General features: G+C 35.0%; 1 long non-coding RNA gene and 2 pseudogenes across 1 annotated transcript; all 3 read right to left on the bottom strand.

Moving 5' to 3' along the window:
• Nucleotides 1-1,011: 1,011 nt before the first annotated feature.
• On the bottom strand, nt 1,012-2,916 carry LOC106413963. Its single transcript, XR_002660237.2, has 4 exons — nt 2,354-2,916; nt 2,187-2,248; nt 2,021-2,084; nt 1,012-1,367 (listed from the first exon to the last, which is right to left on the bottom strand). It is a non-coding gene; the product is annotated as an uncharacterized LOC106413963 (long non-coding RNA).
• Nucleotides 2,917-11,043: 8,127 nt separating this feature from the next.
• LOC111207463 lies at nt 11,044-12,955 on the bottom strand (annotated as a pseudogene).
• Nucleotides 12,956-13,247: 292 nt separating this feature from the next.
• LOC106412407 lies at nt 13,248-20,545 on the bottom strand (annotated as a pseudogene).

The following is a 20,545-nucleotide window of genomic DNA, read 5'->3' as shown; positions in this document are numbered from 1 at the left end:
CATGGTCGCCTTCTTCTCCAGTTCTCTTCTTTAGTTGCTTGTTTTGTCTCTGATATAGTTGTATTGCTTTTAATGTTTGCTGTTTAGCTTAGTTTAATTTTATGTGAATGTGTTATGTCGTTGTCTCGATTAACTTAGTTAATTTTTTTTTGAAATTGTGAATATATTATGTATCGGTTAGCTTAGTTAATTGTTTGAAATTGTGAATGTGTCTGTTCAACTAAACAAGTTTATTGCATGATCATATTCAATCCTCGACTAGACTCATGTACTGAACTGTACTGATGCACCATGAAGCAGCTAAAGCGTACTGATGCCCATATACGCGTTTGTAATTCTATGTCCCACGGGCTGACCCGCGAAGGCCTACATGATTTGCGGTACGGGATTGAGCAGCCATTCTGAGGACCACAGCCCGTGCGGGATTGGCCCACTGTGACCCGTTCGAAGACGAACCCCGCTGTGGTTCGGACCGGGACGGAAGTGACCAATTGCCATCTCTACCTATATTTTATTAAAATTGGAGTACAAAACAATACATACTTATTGTAAGGTGATTTCTTACATCTTCTTCATTATTTTAACTAATGTTAACAATTTCATTTATTGTCTTTTCATCATTTATTACAAAAAAAACAAAACAAAACTTACCTATTTTACTTATTTTATTACATCTTGTACATTTTTTTATTCATCATAACTAATTCGTTAATCGTATTTACCATCATAATCTAACATCATTTATTTTATGTGTAAACAATAATAATTTCACAAATTTGAATGATATTGCTACATTCGTGACAAGAATTCAAATCGGTTAACAAAAAAAATTATTTGTTTACATAATCAGTTAGACATGGCATTCAGTTGTCTATCTGAATACATATCAGTTTTTTGGATATCAAGTTTTTTGGATTTTAAAATTAAAATTCGTTTCGGATATTATATATTTTTGAACGAAATTCGAATCGGACCCTTCCGGGTCCATGTAGGTTTGTAGGAATCTAAAAATATACAAATAATTTATGGATTTAGAAATGTCATTTAAAAATCTGTGTGGATCAAGCTCTAGTTTTATACTTATCAGTAAATGTATTTTATTGGTAAGATTAGAAGACTGCATTGCCGACAAGGAGGTTTCTTATAACAATAGCAGGCATGTTGTCTTTAGTTTTTCCGACAAGGAGGTTTAATATAACAAGTGCAGTCATGATAGTGTTTCTTTCGAAAAATGGTGTTCACACAGTCGCAACGCTCGAATGTTACTATTGACACCTTCCTTTCATCCTGACACTTCTTGTTTCCATCAGGGCCGCATTTTCCGGGATATGAACCATACCAATTACACAGATACTTTTGGCTATTCACTTTTACAATTTTCCGGCAACCAACAAAAGAAAAAAAATAAAGTTAATATTAGCTTTGCTCATATGAATAGTCAGTATGCTATTTTTTTGTTCAACACCAGCTTTGCTCATATGAATAGTCAGTATTTCCAAAACTTGCGGATATTGAATCAAGTGAAAAAAATAAATAATATATTACGTACCTTCACGATGTTAGCAAAGCAGAACATGAGAACACATAAGAAGATAACTGAAATAACACTCTTCATGATTTAAAATTTTGAGAAAATGTTGTTTCTATTATTTGTATAAAACTTATATTTTTCTTTATCAATCTTGTGAAAAGCATGCGCTTTTTCTTTGTACATACACATCATATATATACTCAATAGTAAATACACACTAAAAATAGAACTTAATGTCATCTTAGCAGGTAAAACCCAAAACAATGGAAAATCGTATTGTGTGGCCAGGCCAATTCAACGAAGTCGATAAAATCGGTAGTTTATTTCTGGAAAAAGAAAAACGTCGAGGATATTTAGGTCACTCAAGTTGACATTGTCAATATAAATAAAAATTAAATTCAATTGTAGCAAAAACACATGATTTGTATGAAAAGATATTTACTTGACGCTTTCTCATGATTACGGTTCCATCTCAATGTTGGAATTTACCTTTTTACCATCAGGTTCTTTTGGCTGGGATCCAAAAGAACTATTATTTGCTCGTTGTGTGTATCTGGAATGAAAGATGACAAAGAAAAACATAAGTGTCATCAAGTTTTGATAAATGTAAACATCAAACACACCAACAACTAAATTAGCGTTCCATTAACTGAACCTCGACAAAAATAAAAGCCGCACTGGTAACTGAGCTGCCTATCAGCGTGCTTCAACTTGCTCCTACAAAGAAATCAAACTTTTAATGACTCCTGCCTTTCACAAGATGAAACGTAAACATCATCGCTGGAGATCATTTTTTAACTACCATCTCTTCTTCTACCTCACCTTTGCTTGGAGCTTTCACCGAGCATCACAGACCTGATGATGAGCTCGAGAGAAATCGATCTAATTGTAACAGCTAGCCAAATTTTAGTTAATTTGAACTACCTTGACATTTCGCCGGAGACGACCTACGATCAGGCCACAAGGAGTTTGGATTCGGAGGCGGGGGCATTCTCTTTGGCGGATCTGATCTTCCTTTAGGGGTTCGGGGTTTTAGTCAAGCTATCCGGATATTTATTCTCCGATTTGAATCCCTAGCTGAGATTTGTTTTATAAGTGTTTTCATCTTAATCTCTCTGATCTCGAGATGGAATCCAACGGTGGAGATAAATTTAGGGCCCATGTTTTTGCTCGACCATTTTACAATTATGTTTTTTTTTTCTTTATTCCCAACGTGGTAAGTTTTGGGTTGGGGTTAAGATACGAAAGTCTAATTTGATAACAGTAATTACAAAGCCCAATTAACATTCTGCATAGTATACGTTTCCTTTTTCCAAAAGAGATTACAGAAAACCCTGTAATTATATCACGCTCGAAAACCACAATACATCCCTCAGTCAGTTTTGTCAACATATACACCGGACTTAGTACAATGTATACTAAAAACAATGAAGAAAGGTTTTTTCTCCTTAAAAATGTAAATCTAAAGTTGAAGATGTAAGTTCTATTTACCATCAGTCTTTTAGGGTCAGGCTCTGTTATTTGATCGTTTGTACATCTGCAATTAGGCATGAAAATTTGTTACTGAACAAGAAATCTGAACCAAACCAGAACCAAATATCCTAATCCGTACTCGATCCGATTTATAAAAAATATATCAAAAGGGATTATGTAAGGTGGTATTTCGGATATCAGAGATATATGAACCTGATCTGAATCCGGAAAAATATCCAAAAAATCGTAAAATAAGAAAATTAACATTTATCTCAATATACAAATTACTATTTGAGATAAATATTTGCAACTCAAATAAGTACTGAAATGTAGAGATGCCAGACGGGCCAATCCGCTTCCAACTATCTCAATCCGTAGTGGGTTGAACTTTTATACCGACCGCGCGGGCCGGCCTACCACATGTTGCGGTTTGTGTATATATGTCCAAGCATGTTCCGCATAGCTAAGCAGTTCTGCAAGCCAATCCGCGCATCTCCACTTAAAATATGTTATGTAGTTTTCATGCTATGAATATCATTTTAAAATGCATATGACTTATAAAAATAAATTATATAGTTTTTCTTATATAAAAAAATGTGCATTAGATTGAAAGCGTTCATTTTTCAAAAGAAAAACGATAAAATAATTATAGAAAAACGAGAAGAGGATAAGCAAATATGCTTTACAGTATTCTTATCATTTGAACTATTACATATAATATGCTTGTTTGTAATTATCAATCAACAGATGTGTCCAAGCATATGCATTGATGTTGTTGTTTTTCTAGTTTAAACCCAGTAAAAAACTTTACTTCATGTTTCTGGTATTGTGTAGACTGATTCCAGACTAAGAACAAAGACTAAAGCCCAAAACTCAAACGACTAAATTCATCGCCTATTGGACTTGGCAGACACGTTGATTTCGTATTTACTGACGTTCCTTTGCAGAACGACGATCATGCGGTAAGTCTTCGTAGGGCTGGGCATCATTACTCGTTACTCGCTTAAACTTGTTATTTGACTCGTACCCGCCTTGAAAGTTCAAATACTCGGTGTTGTGAAGGCAAATAACAAGTCAACAATTTTCATTACTTCCAAGACCAAGTCAAGTATCAAGTATCATTATTATTTTTATTACTTGACTCATTACTCCCCGTTACTTGTCTCATTACTTGCTATTTGTTACATGATCTATCAATTACTTGTTTATATTTGTTTTTTCTTTTACTTGCATTTAGGATTAGACACAAATACTCATTACTCTTTTTATACTTGTTACTCTTTTCGTATCCATCTTGATTTTTAAATACTCGTTATCTTCTAGTCAAGTATTACATAAAGAAGACAAATAAAAAATATATATGCATATTTCAATATTTAAACATTGTATAATTTTCACGATAACAAAAATATATTTTCTAAACAAGTAACATGTAATTACAAGTCATATAACTAAATTTTTAAGTAGAAAAAACAAAACACATTTTTATTTCTATTTCTAATAGAGTATTATTTAGTAAGTAGTTCTTAAATATTCCGAAAATCTCGTAAATAGTTCACAAGTACTCGTAAATAGTTCACAATTACTCATAAATAGTAAGTAATAGAGCAAGACAAATAACTTGCAAGTAATTTATTTTTTATCAATTACTTGAAATAGCAAGTACTCATTTTTAACAAGTCAAGTACATGTTAAAGAATTCATTATTCGTACAAGGCAAGTCAAGTCGCAAGTACAGCGAAATAGCAAGTAACCGCCTTGTGCCCAGCCCTAAGTCTTCGTACGTTGTTGGCATATAAATTTTTATGAAATATAAAAAAACTGAATTCTCTTCAAAAAATTTTTCCTAATCTGTGAAGAGTTACGATAAGGCTACTCTATCTTTGGCTGATGATGGTCGGAATACAGTAATGTGCATCAAATTTAATTAGAATAGCTCAACAGCAGCAGCAGTCTCTGCATAATCAAGTACTTGGCGAGTGATAATATGTTTTCAAAGCCTTTATATGAGTCTACCCTTTATTGTGTCGTCCAAAAACAAAACCTATAAACCGATGTTTGATTTCTCTCTGTTGTATTGTTGTTTTGATTTTTATGAACTGGGATGTCGTTTTGTTTTCGTATTGGATCCAAGCTGATATTTTTGAAACTTACATAGATCCAGTCCAAATTAGAGGAAAGTTTTAGTTTGACTTAATTTTACTTAAAGAAAGTTAAAAGGTATTTGTTCAGACCCGTTTGCAATTATAGGATTTTAAATGGAACCTAAAATCCATATTTTAACGAGGGAATACACCGCAGAGGAATATATCATGTTATTTCTATTTGGGAAAATTGTTAAAACGGAACAAAAAACAGCATTGTTGTCCTTTTGGTATAAAACTTTTTTGTCTACTTTTTTCCATTTTATCATTTTCATTTCTAAAAATTAATGAAATAAATAATTTTATGAATCAAAAATATTATACAAAAATACAAACAATTGATAAAATACTCATATACGCAAACTGATATTTTTTTTTGGTTGAAAAACTTGATAAATTTAAATTTTAAATTATATTATACTAAAAGTAGATTTCGTCTTCTACGAAAATGAGTTAGTAGAAATTGAATTCCAGATTAAACAAGTTTATCTACTTTTTTTTAGAATGAACAATCTACTTTTAATTAAACTTCTAAAAATAAGGAATGCAAATTCTACTAATTGTATAGTTAGCTTCTTTTTCTACGAATGCAGTTTTTACTTTTATGAGTTATTCTAAAATTCTACAAATGTGAAATCTAGACACTACTCAAACAGCTATATGAGGTAGAATCTGCTTATATGATTTTTGTTTTGGTTCTATGCAGTGTAAAAAGTATAAGAAGGCTCAAGACATGCAAGAGTAAGAACACATGTCATCCCTTGCAAATGCTTTCTTTTCAGAATCTATTGAAGAGAACTTCCCATATATGTTAATTAGATCTAACTGAAAAACAAGAACATTAGTTATATAATGATACCATAGTTGTTATAGAGCATATGAAAGTTCAAAAATGTTATTCTTTGTTCACGAAGTCAGGAAGCTCCTACGGTTTTAATATAATGATCAACTGAAGACCACAAGTTGTCCTGAGAAGTAAACATGTCGAAAAAGTGTTTTTTTTTTTTTTGTAACTGGCATTTGTAAATGCGACAAAGTTGTCTTCAGTTTTACTTTTTTTTTTTGTATAAGTTCTCTTTCTTTATGATTTTAAGTTCTTATTTCATGTTTTTGTGTATGGATTTGATTTCAAATCCACAATTCAAATATAAACCCTTTTATGTTTTTCGGGTAGCTACATGTAATTTAAGAAAATATTTAGGAATTTTAATTATCTTCGATACGTTTGAGTTACTTTGACTTCGTTACCAACTCATAGCCGTTACAAGAATAATGTTGACGAGTGATATTTGCTGAAGTTGTTGTCACCTTTTTCAACAAATCAACTAAATCTTAACCCACAAATCTGTGCAGGTGTTTTGTTTTTATATTAAAACATTTTAGTTTCTATAACAAAATATATCATTAGATTAATGCAATTTATATGTATTACATAACTCTATAATACCTATATTTATGTGGCCTATAATGTTATCACTATAAATGTTTGTAAAATTTGTATTTTATAAAAATATTTATGTTGGGAACACTATTATGTAACCATACTATTTTAGATATTTTAATTTTATTTCTAAATTTGAAATGTATATGAAATTTAAATTAAATTGGACCTACATAATACAGAAGAAATATTTTGAAATATTGTTAACAACAACAAAAAAAATTTAAAACGAAACTATAATATATTGTACATGCAAAATGATTTTGTAGTAAAAATCTTATTTGAAAATATTGCTTGAAATACACAAAATTGGATAAGATTTTTTTTATTTTCTTAAAAAATACCCTACCTTAACCTATTTAGGTGTAGAACCCGTTTAGTGGTTTATAGAGAGATGAAGATTTTGACTTGGTTTAGCTGTCATAGTGGAGCGAAGGGACCCAGACTCCTACGGGAGGCAGCAGTAGGAGTCTATTTAGATCTTTATAAAGCACATTGAACTATCCATGTGGCTGAGATCCCTCACAGCCCAGGCACAACGACGCAATTATCAGGGGCGCGCTCTACCACTGAGCTAATAACCCGTCATGAGGGCCTCCTGCTGGGGGCCCGCTATGCCAAGCCAAAAGCGAAGAAACCCCATCCCTCTCTTTCCTTTTTACGCCCCCTGCCACCACACGAGCGGGACATGGGGGCGTGATAGAATCCGGCTTGTTTATCTTGATGAAATGGGTGGAATGGCTATCTCCATTCCAAAGATATTTACAATGTTCACTATCTTATCGATGGCATCATCAAATGATACAAGTCTTGGATAAGAAGCGAAGAATGAGGGGCAAAGAGATTGATCGAGAAAGATCTCTTGTTCTTATTATAAGATCGTGTGATTGGACCTTCAAGAGAATGATTCGGAGTTCTTGCAGAGCGGAACCATGCAGTACCAGAGACGAGATAGGTCTTCCAAAGAACAAGGCTTTTTTAGAAGCCCTTTCAAATAGAGATTTTTGCTTTCGACCATATTTCGATTGTTAATACGATATAGAAGGGCCGCTACTACAAATAGTACTACACCCTTGACATTACTGAAGAACGTCTTTATCATAATATTTTTGCTTCTCATTTCGGGCAATTAGCAATAATTTTTCTGTGGTAGGTACAGCTAGTCCATGAACAGCCAACCAGCGCACTATAAAAATTGGATAGGTCCTATCTATAGTCATTGGGTCCTCCTAAAAAGATCTACTAAATTCGTCGAGTTGTTCCAAAGAATCAAAACAGCCTGTTGCTTGCTGGAAACCCAGAGTCTTTACTTGATCTAGGATGTGTGATGTATATGCCATCCCGAAGTGATCTATTAATCGGCTAATAAGTCGTTTAATAGAAGTTCCATCTATCACTTTATTGTGAAATACCAGATTGGCCCGTTCCGCCATAAGTACCTCCATATTCTGCTGATACACGTTACGCCACGATTTTGAGTCAGAAGAGAGATTTCAAGAAATGGCAGATCTATTCACTCTATCAATAACCGAGCCGGATCTGGTGTATCATAAGGGATTTGTAGGCGGTTCCCGAAAAAAAATAGCGAAAAAAATGATCTCTAAAGTCGATACTAAGAGATTAGTTACATAACTGGGAATGAATAAATAAGATCGGAAAGCAATACAATAAATTGGGGGGGGGGGTTAAAATGGACTAAGGTTATTGAACTTATAATCTATAATCTGTTGATTGTTTGTAAAGGAACTCTGCCTTCTCTGATCCATTCGTCACTCCATCCCCGCAGGGGCGGAGAACCTGTTGCTGTCTCGGCTGTGCTACCGGAGGCTCTAGGGAAGTCGGAATAGGAGAGCACTCATCTTGGGGTGGGCTTACTACTTAGATGCTTTCAGCGATCCTATTTGGCCGCTGTACATTGCTAACATCAGGAAATAGAATAATCGGGAATCCCGAGTAACTGGAAAAGCCGCTAAAGTAGCGCCTAATTGAAAATGAATCGAATTATTGATTGTGTCATAAAGACCCTTATGCCCACGCCCCAATCGTCCTCCCGGAGGAATATGTGATCGGCTAGCTGCTCTGTTGCTATCGCACAGTAATAAGTATTCTTTCTCTCCGTTCGGAATGAGTTCCTTGAATTGATCGGTTTCTGGCTTAGCTCTATTCCTCCTATCGTAATGCATGACTACTTAACAGGGGGATAAAGTAAATACAACTTTGATTTGGTTATGATGTATAAAGTAAGAAAGAGTAGAATTGGATCAGTGAATCGTTTTTTAGTCATTTATTGCATTTTTTCATGATTTTCCCGGGGATCTGGAGAAAGCTGCAATCAATTTCCCTTTTTAGAAGACAAACTTTCACATTTTAATTATGTATTAGACGAAATTCCACTCTCCTCTGTCTCACTCAAGTTCAGTGGTTTCGAAAGCATTCCGCCACTTTTTGACGACTTTCACTTTCAACCCGATGAACCGCCTACGTGCCCTTTACGTCTAGTCATTCCGAAGAACACTTGCCCCCCCCCCCCGTTTTACCGCGGCTGCTGGCACGGAGTTAGCCGGGGCTTCTTCCTCGAGTCATGTCATGATCGCGCACTCGATGAAAGAGCTTTACGAGCGGAATTGCCCTTCTTCACTCACGCAATATTGCTGGATCAGGCTTGCGCCCATTGTCCAAGATTCCCCACTGCTGCCCCCCGTGGGAGTCCGGGCCGTGTCTCAGTCCCGGTGTGGCTGATCGTCCGAAAAGACCAGCTAAGCATCATCGGCTTGGTCAGCCTTGACCTAACCAACTACTTAATACTACGCAGGCTCATCAAACAGCGCTTTCTAGCTTTCTTCGGGATTTAGCCCGAACTGTTCGGCAGATTCCCACGCCTTACGCACCCGTTCGCCACTTTGTTCACAACTCTTCCCACCTCTTGGGTGAGACAAGCTACCTTGAGCTAGGAGCCTCCATTCTTTCTGACTAGCTCCTAGGGAACAACGTTTGACTTGCATGTGTTAAGCATATAGCTAGCGTTCCTTCTGAGCCAGGATCAAACTCTTATTTTGACTATGATTGGGCCCTGCAGTGGTAGAACCTCGTGAACCGGGCGTACTTACTTCCCAACCTTCTGTGGACCTTTCTTCTCTTATGAGATTTCACTTTCGAGAGACTGAACCTTCGGGTAGAGAAAGCTAACTCAGCTAAGAAGAACAAGGCTTTTTCTAGTTTGCTTTCACTTTGTTTAGTTTATTCTATCTATCTATGTCCCTACCTTATACTATCCTTCCTATCTGCCATTTACCTGTATTTTATCGATATGAATGGTTGCTCTACCCGAACTGAGTCTTATCCTCGGCTTTGACTTCGAAGATACTCAAGTCTACTCTTTAGCGAGGGACTACTTTCTTTGCTTGTTCGGCTGGGAATAGGTTTCATGACTAGTTCTGCTATTGTCCGTAGGTCTTTGTTGCTGAGGTCTCATGCATGTCGTAAGCGAGTCAAGCTCTCCTAGGTCCTTGGGAACTAGTTATGATAGAATCCGGCTTGTTTATCTTGATGAAATGGAGCATCCGTCGACAAAAGGATCACCCTAAGATGATCATCTCATGGCTATTGAGAACGAATCAAATCAGATGGTTCTATTTCTCAATCTTTGAAAATAAGCGTAGATCCGGAGATTCCCGAATAGGTTAACCTTTTGAACTGCTGCTGAATCCAAGAAAACCCTGGAGAAGAAACAAGCTTCAACGCTCCCCAAGACAACAGAGCCATCATTGTGGGGAGCGTTAAGAGCATGCAACGCAAAGCGGCCTTTCATTCCCTTGTTTCGTCGTGGCACACCCCCCCCCCCACAAGCACCCTCCGGCTCAGGGGGGACCAGAAAAGGCCTTTCGTTTTCCCCCCCCCTTTTACGCCCCCATGTCCCTCTCGTGTGGCGGCAGGGGGGCGTAAAAAGGAAAGATAGGGATGGGGTTTCTTTCGCTTTTGGCTTGGCATAGCGGGCCCCCAGCAGGAGGCCCGCACGACGGGCTATTAGCTCAGTGGTATGATGTATGCAGCTGAGGCATCCTAACAGACCGGTAGACTTGAACCTTGTTCCTACATGACCTGATCAATTCGATCAGGCACTCGCCATCTATTTTCTGTTGGGCCGACACTGACACTGAGAGACGAAAGCTAGGGGAGCGAATGAGATTAGATACCCCAGTAGTCCTAGCCGTAAACGATGGATACTAGGCGCTGTGCGTATTGACCCGTGCAGTGCTGTAGTGAATTCTTCTTAATATACATACTAGGATTAGGGGTCGCTTCTGTAACTGGATAACTAGTACTGAAAACCGTCTTTACATTGGATGGTTTGGTGTTTTGATGATCCCTACCTTATTGACCGCAACTTCCGTTTTTATTATCGCATTCATTGCTGCTCCTCCAGTAGAAAACGATGAATAACTCGCTATTCACCCTGGTATTGGCCATAATTTACAAGAACATTCTGTAGTCTTAGTAAGAGGGGGAAGGGTTAAGGATTTACCCGGTGTGAGATATCACATTGTTCGAGGAACCCTAGATGCCAAAAAGCTGCTGGATTGGCTTACTTCTTGCGTGTACCAATTGAAGTATTTTAAAATGAATTCATTTTTAAAGTTTAAAGACTAAATCCTTTGGCAGTAGGATACTGCAGTCCGCACATCAAATGCTGGATATCTTACGCGTCGACTTGTTGAAGTAGTTCAACATAATGCTGTATATTTCTTTCTAACAAAATATTTTTAAGATCTTTATAAAATGTATTTTTGAAAATTAATCAATTTTAAATTGTTATTATCACTAAAATATAATTAAATATATGAAATATGATTTTAATCTTCGTTCATAAAGCACAAAGTTCTAATCACATTTTACGATAATTAAAATTTAAACTAATTAATTTTCAGAAATAAAATTTTAAATAATTCTGAAAAGATTTTTTTAGATTTTTCTTAAGCAATATTTATTTGTATTTTAAATAAAAGATAAAAAATATTTAAAAAATACGATGATTAAGTTACGTAAAGTTGATACATCATACACGTTCTATGATAGACTTTGAAACAGTGTGTTATGTAAATCGATTTGATCGAATCTTTCCCATGAACTTGAGATTACAAAATACAACTGAGTAGCAGAAACAAGAAAAAAAAAGAGCTTATTCTTCACATCCAAGTCACAGAGATCAAAGAGTTGGCAAGCCCAGATTGTTCGAAACTCGTGTAAGATCCGTAATAAAGATTCTTGTAATAACCCGGAATCGCTTGAAACAGCTTGAAAGGCTTGTTCCTCTCCGATTGATCCATCTGGGAGTAGCAAAACGACCAGAGAAGCTGAACCGATTCTGATTTCAAGAAGTTTCTCTGCACTCTTCACCCGTCAGGTAATCGAACGCAGATCCTACACAAAACGCTTCTATCCCAATCGCTATTTGGCTCTGCGGACAATTCCGGGTATCCAATAACCGCTTTTGGGAACAAACTTGTTGTTGTTGTTGTTGTTGTTGTACTCTCGGTCGCTGCTGCTACGTCGGAACAGCGTTTTGGGCGTTTGGTATGGACGAACGGCGATGAATTCTCCGCTAGATATTGGCATTCAAGCATCGCGAATGCTCTTTTTGCCATTGAATGGAATCGAACTGTTGATTTGGAAGTAGGAGGGTGTGAGTGGATGTTGTTACGATTGCAGCTTCTCTATTATTTATAGGCGTGGAGAAAAAAAAGATGTTCTAGTTTCGCTTGAAAATGGATATTTTCCATTTTTTGACAAATATTATAGGATATTTTCCATTTTTTTATTATTGTCAACAGAATAAATTATGGATATTCAACTTTCTTTTCCTTCAAAATATTGAGCTTTTCCAATTTATAGGGACTATAAATATTTCTGGTAACCATCAAGGAACATTATGAATAAATAGGAAAAGAATGAATAGGAATAAAATAAAATTTTGGGAATGAGGAGGAATGAAGCCTTATCAAATTTAACAAGGAACAAATTAGCATTATAATTCTCTACAAAAAAAAAAAATGAGAAGGAATGAACAAGAAAAAATATTAGTATTCCTCTTTGTTCCTTTGGTTACTATTCAAAACATTTTTCGTCTTTGATAACTAATAATTACTAACTTTTTTCTTATATTTTTGCTAAAAGAGCCAAACTAGGTCATTAGAGAAAGAAACCCCAAAATTTACTTTATTTATGTGTTATATGCATGTTCTGAGCCGAATTGAACCTGCTTCTTATAGTTTTAATCGGTTCCCAATTTTGTTCCCTAGTGATGACCATGAAAGAGTAAAAGATACAGTGCACCTTCCATGAGCCAATACCCATGCTTAAGCTGAGATGGGCTGCACAAATATTGTCTCCATCTGATGAAGGCATGCTCTCCACTTTTGTGTGATTATGTGACTCGTACGGTACGGTACGAGAATCTTCACGTATTACATAGTTAAATCGGTGATCAGGTTCGCCAATGTTTCATAGATTCACGTTAAAGTGCCAAATATTCACTTTTTACCGTATATATCTTTCAACCAAGGAAAGCCCTTCAATGATTAAGGTAAGAATCTTCACGTATTACATAGTTAAATCAGTGAAAATCCCAATGGTTTCCGATAATTTAATGTTGCAATTTAAGGATGATGCATACCTGCCAGCCGATGAACCTCTTGGGTCTATAGAAGCAACCCTAAGCCTCATTACCTTTTTGGCTTTTGCCTTGCTTATGATATAAAGAGGGGCCACTCTTCATGAGGTGTGGTATGTGTTGGAACTTTTGGATTTTGTATTTATGAAGTAAACGATAAGACACATTGTTGAGGCGGTTATGAACTTTTATTGTAGAATAAATTGATATATGGTCTGGACAGTACAATATTGTTGGTACAGAATTATGGAAGCATATATTCTTACAAGTTTACATATATACTTTCACACGCAAACTATGAATCTTTTATGGAAAACAACACAAGAAATGAGAGTAATAATACTTTAAGAAAGTTTGAAAAATATGCATATAATCTTGATTATACTTAAGCAGAAGGGAAGCTGCGTGATGGATCCCCAAGTGCAGCTACATTTCCAGGACGTGAGAACACTACCTGTAACGTTGGCCAAAACGCATGATCAAGTATTCAAATAATGTCTTTATTGAGTGACACTGAGCAAAAAGCATGGTTAATACTCATATGTGTAACCTGATAGTTTCCAAGTGTAAGAGTCTTGAAACCAGCTGCACAGTAGTCAAAATAATATTCCCATGTTCTGATGAATTTATCGTCGAATCCAAGATCATTTATTTGTCTGCGAAGATAATAAGTTGGACATATGAGAAAGCATATGATTATCAGAACATAAAACAGAGGGAATGTTTTTAGTATTAAGCTTACTTCTGTCTCTCCAAGAAGGTCTTCCTCCACAATCTCAATGTTTGGTAGTAATGAATCCCAATGTTCTCAACGTTTTCGATGCTGATTTTTATTTGGGTGTAAGAAAGGTTGAAGGAAAGAGAAAGTAGAGAAAATGCACTTGAAACTAAACACTAGATAAAGAAAAGACTTTACCATAGTCTAGAAGAAGATGCCATGGCTGAAGTAACTCTGGCTAAAGAAGGAAGGCATCCACCAGGGAATATGTATTCTTTTATGAAATCTGAACTTAGTCTGTACTCATCGTAACGCTCCTCAGGTATTGATATGAACTTTTATGGTCAAAACATTATAAAAAAAAAAAAAAAACTATCAATGGTTGTGAGAAAACATGGGACTGGAAATTGGCTTGAAGTGAAAAAGAAAAAGAAAATGTTACCTGCAATACAAAAATGCCATCTTCTGCAAGTGCAGCTTCACAATGTCTGAAAAATGTCTCCATGAATTCATGGCCAACCGCTTCTAGCATCTCACTGAAGTTTCCAAAATGTATTTTCATAAGATAGATTACAAATTCATATATACAGCAGGTAAGAGAGACAATATATTACCAAGATATAATCCTGTCATATTTGTGAGCATCAGATAGTTGGCGTTAATCGCAGAGCTTAAACGTAATCCGATCCTGGTGATTAAGATGTTATATTGTTAGTCATAGGATATGGAAATCAATAACAAGATCCAGAGATGGATTCTGTTAACCTCAAGTCCAGCTTCTTTCACTTTTTCTTCTGCATACTTAAGTTGTTCAATAGAAAGTGTGATGCCAGTGTATTTGCATCCAGTTCTTTTCACAACTTCTATGGCTAAAGTTCCCCACCCGCATCCGATTTCTAAAACCTCATGATTCTTCTCAATCCTTGCCTATAGTGAAATGTTTTGCCACTAAAAACAGAGAATAAAAGAATCCTGGTTCTTGCTTTAAATCAAGAAACACTCTTCTATAGATGTTACCTTATCAATCAGAAGATATATTTTTCTCATTTGTGCAGTTCTCAGATCTTCATCAGCCGACTATAACATGAAAATGGAGAAAGGTTGCAAGTCAGAATCAGAGATATTAACTGAAAAAAATAAAATAATATCCCACCTTGAATACTGCAGAGGAATAAGTCATGGTATCATCCAGGAACAAAGCAAAAAGCTCATTACTCTGCATAAGTACCCAACCATGAAGCAGATCAAAATCTCAGAGTAGATATGTTCGTTTGACACATAGTGACTGTAGGGCACAAGAAAACTTACAAGATCATAGTGACGAGAAATGTTCCTTCGAGCTTGAGTTAATGTGTTTTGCCTAGAGACATGCTTTAGAAAATTATTTGCAGATGCTAAACTGGCAGTCAGAAACATCGGTGTCCACCATCCCCTATGAGATCAAACACAAGTTTTTGTAATGTTGTGACAAGTGAAAGCTTACTTAGTAGCTTAGCTAAAAGTTGAATTATCCTTTACCTTTTCTTAGCAAGTTTTGAGTTTTTTGAGTTCAATTCTTTGTTAGCAATGAGAATCTGCAAGTTTATGATCAAGCAGATAGATGTCATAAGCTTCTAAACTCATATCTTTTATGCTTAAATAAGTGTATTTACCATACCATGATCAGATCTAAAAGCCCTCTTTCCTTATCAGCAAATGAAAAATCTCCATTGATATAAGCATCAGCAAGGCCTAAATCTGCCTGTGTCATAACCTATGGGAAAAAAACAATAAAGAATCCAGCCCTAGATCTTTAGACAAAACAAGTTTCACTGATTGCAAGAACTAATCTAAAACCAGTGTCCTATGTGCAAACCTTCCAGTAAAACTGAGGCTTGTGGACTTCAAGGATAGATTTCAAGTGACAGCTCGAATCCTTTCCTTCAAAAGTGAGCACTGTATCTCCTTCTTCATGTATTCTGTAAGGAACTAACTTAAAATAAGTATATGTAATACTGAAGAAATAATATAAGATGAAACTAGGAGGTTCAAGACAAGAGAAAAAGACTCACGTTATACAACCGGTTGATATAAAGTTTCTCAAGAATTTTGTAAAGAAAAACCGAGCCCCTTTCTCGGTTACAGATGGGACCATATGTTTCAGGTTGGTAAGAGTTGGAACCATATCTTTCCCTAGCAGACCTTGTGAAGCCGCCATACCAGCCTGACATAATATTAACAAACTTCTGAAGTTAAAAATAAAACTCACTAAGAGAAACTTTGAATTAGATTAACTATAGAAATGATCAATGCCTTTAGTCCTTCTTCATGGAAACCATAGCCTGCAAAATGGTAAATGAACCACATTAACACTGACAGGGACTAAACATAGGGTTTAGTCATTTTATTAAAGAAGGTATAATGAGTAATTTAAAAAAAAAACAAATTTGATTAGTACTACAAAATCCAGGTGTTACCTTGATATGCACCACAGAACCATATACCACGCTTCCCTTGAATCTGGTATATTTCTTGTGAAGCTTTCCAAGTGGAAACAGAGGGCACAGGATGACTAGTGGTCCATTTGAACAATGTTCTCTTTGGTGTATATTCAGGATTAACAGTGATAAAGAATGGATCATGTTCCTCTCCAAGCTTCTGTTATAGAAAAAAAACACTTTCAATCTCATTTTCTTCTATGTTAAAGCTATCCAAATGTGTCAATGTACCTGAATTATATTGAGCCAATATGTAACGCTCGCTTTATTTTCAGAACTTCCTAGGAAATTCCAAGCGCTCCAAGCACCAGTCTTCCGTGGCATCAGGTCAGTGTCACGGTGGAGATAAAGATCGCTGCATTGAAACAAGTTAATGAGTCTTCAGAATCTTACTTAGATATTATTACAAGTATGGGTTTACCTGTCAGTGTATTGGAAAGCACCAAGAACCCTAGTCTCATCATAAGTAACTTTATCTCCAAGGAATCTCAAAGCATCTTGTGCGTGCACAGCTAATATGCATTTATCGAATACTTGTTGAGATCCATCTTCAGTTGTTACTCTGACGCAACCATTCCCAGATGTCGCAACAGATTGTACTTTGCAATTTGTTATAATCTTGCATCCTCGTTTCTCCAATTCTGCCCTAACCTGATCGGCAAGTAATCTGAGTAACAAAACCAATATATATCTCTTATATTAAAGAGAATCATTGTAATGAATGCGTTCACACTAAACTGGACACATGTCACGTATAAAAGCATTGTAATAAATGCGTTCACACTAAAATGGACACATGTTACATGTAGAGAGCTTCTCAGCCAAACTCTACATAAATATGTTCACACTATGTACTTTACGTTTTTTAATATAAAACTCACATTCATGGTTCTTATTTACGTTATTTTTACTGTTTACGAATAGAGCTGGACAAATATTCATAAATTTTGATTCGATTCGTTATCCGTTTTGATTTGAACCGAAAAATCCAGATATCCGTTACTCTACGAAGCAAATCAAACACTGAAATACAATATCCGTAAAAAAAAAAAATCAAAAATATCAATATTTATAGGAACGGATATCCAATTTGATCTGTTATATGCATATATATACATATATTTAAAGAATTATATATAAGTTATATATTATAGTTTATATAAATTTACAATATTTTTGTTTTTAAATAATTTCATTTTAAGAATTTTATTTTTCATGTATTATTTTGAAAAAATGTCATTTAATATTAATTAAAAGTATCTTTATATATTTATCAACCATCTTTATACTTTTACATACACATACATGTACACATTGACGTGAGCACCTTATAACTAAGTATTTAGCACAACTGAAATATCTAATTTTTTAGAAGTTAAAATGTTCTTTTTCTTAATGTTTCTTTCACTATCGACCAAATTGTAGTAAAATGATTTGTCTTAATAATTTTCTTTTCTTTTTTTAATCATTGTTTGTTTAGAAACTATAATATGAAACTATTGGTTCGACATCACGACTATCTAAGATTCATAACATGAAAACAAACAAATAATAGTAATTTTTAATTATCAGAGGAAAAAAGAAGCCAAAACATCAAATATTTTAACCGAACGAATCAAATAAATATTGATTTAAAATGATAGTTATATTTTAGGAGATTAAAAAAAAAAAAAAACTTAAAACCGAACTGATATCCAGATTAATGTCTCCTTATTAGAAAATAACGAAACTAATAATCACATTCCGCGCCATGTTATTAGCTAGTATATATATATATAATACATGCAACTTTAGTAATTTAGAACCTTTGCCACAAAAGTCTGAGAACGTCCTGCAACAGTCAGCCCCTCTGGCCTCCCAAAGAGCTGAGAAAGAAATGATAAACAAAGTTAAGAAAAAGCACTCTTTTATCAAAATATACTTACAAAAATTAGAAAATACTTTTGACAGATTTATATATGAACCTGAAGCAAATGGTGGTTACGACAAAACGAAAGAACAGAGTACGCCGAAAGGTTGAGAACGCTCTCTGATGAACCTGGCCATATCAAACCACATACTGGTACCTGTCCAATAACATAATCTTAGCTTTAGAACAAAAAACCTAAATTTATTATTTTATTTGTTGTCCAAGAAACTCTCATGAACATACTATCTCACCAAGTAAGCCTTTTGAAACACGTTAGAATACCCATGAGACTCGAGAAACTCTCCTAGGGTTTCTGTTCTGTCGACATCAAGGTTACGCTCCAGGTCTTCGAGATATTTTTGTACGTCTTCCTTGAACTTTTTTGTTTCTCTGATCATCTGCCAGAAAAACGGATTGAGAATGTTTCTCTTCTGAGCAAACAAGCTTGAAAGGCCGTGGCGGCAGCCCCATTCGTAGCCTCGGCCATTGTCAAGGCTCACTGAGAAAGACATGTCAGAATCCTCCATGTCTACCTCTAGGTTCTTCAAGAATCCCATCATGTTCGGATGCGTAACCTGATTACATATATCATGATCGTTATCCAAATTTTTTTTTAACGTATTTTTAGTTTATTACTCCCGAGTCACAAGACTCACGACCTATTAAAACGTCTAGGTGGCCCTGGCAGGGCCTATACACCACAATCAAAGCTACGAGAGATTTTTTATTCATTTTGGCCCACATATACATCATCAGGTCTGTGCAATTCAATTATACATATATAGTAATCTTATTTACGTAAATAGCAATTTTCTTAAGTTGCTATTAGCAAATAACAAATATTAGTCTACACAAAATTTACTCATGAAACGTATATGGTGACTTGATTAATTATATCGTTAAAACACTTTAAACTATATAGTTTTCAAGTAAATGATTAAATATGTTCCCTAAAAAAGTAAATGGCCAAAACGAATCATTGTTCAACACGAAATGAGATTAAAAAAGTATTAACATGATAGATAGCATGTTCATATGATGGAAATTGAATTTTATCTCATGGAAAAGGAGCGTGTAGAAACGCGTCTCAAGATGTTCAATGGACATAGGACTATAGGAGTAAAAACTTCTAAAACGAATGTGTGTCTATCTTTTGTTCAAAACTTGATGTTTACTTAAATATTAGGCAATTCTCTCTGATAACTATTTTTAAGTTTTTGTTATAAAAATAGTCTTAAAAAAAATAACCAAGATAGTTCATTTTTATTTTGAAAATTTTAATTTTAATTTTTCATTTTTTTAAATTTGAAACCCTATCTCCAGAACCTCACCTCTTAATTCTAAATTCTAAGTTTGAATTAGTTAACTCTAGGATAAAAATATATTTTGGTCATTTTTTTTCTATTTTTGCGACAAAAACTTAAAAGATGATATCATAGAGAATTTTGGGTCGCTTTCGTTTTAATAATTCCAGATAGAGGCAGAGCAAGCATACGTACACTATTGAAAACTGTGAATCCAAGGTCTAAGTCAACGCCATCAAAACGCATCGTTCTAGCATGACCTCCCAGAGAGTCCTCCTTTTCGAACAACACCAACTCCTTAACTGCGTCATCTCTTGCAAGAACGTAAGCACTTCCCAATCCACTTACCCCACCTCCGATCACCGCCACCCTCATTTTTATTCGTTTTTCCTATTTAAAGGTTATTTTCTGAAAATCTTGGACAAAACCGACTACAGAATGAATTAATGAAGAATTAACCATATAGACAAGAAAATACCTGTTTTTGTGTGCACAAAGTGGATTTGATCTAAAGATGGGAACTTGTTGAAATACATGCGCCCATATTCTGTTAACTTATATAGAAATAAGCCTGAAACTTAAGGCGTGTCCGGGGTAACATTTTATTTTTGACTTGTATAACTAGTTCCTTAATAAATAAATAAAATATTTATAAAAATATTTTAAATAATGCCAACTCATTCTAGTTTAATTTCAAGACGCAAACTACATAACCCCGGATACGCTTGTTCTTCGCAACAATTCATTGATTTTAAAAAGGATATTATACTTGGTATGGATATATTTACGAAAGAAGAAATTACAAGTCGATCATGTGGTGTCTTAGCTGGTTTATTCTTATATGAAAATATTTATACGCAATTCATGAACAAAAACTTTTT

This window comes from Brassica napus, chromosome C3, assembly GCF_020379485.1.
Source record: "Brassica napus cultivar Da-Ae chromosome C3, Da-Ae, whole genome shotgun sequence".
NCBI lineage: Eukaryota > Viridiplantae > Streptophyta > Magnoliopsida > Brassicales > Brassicaceae > Brassica > Brassica napus.
Note: the sequence above shows the minus strand (reverse complement) of the source record. Positions and strands in the feature narration are given on the sequence as shown.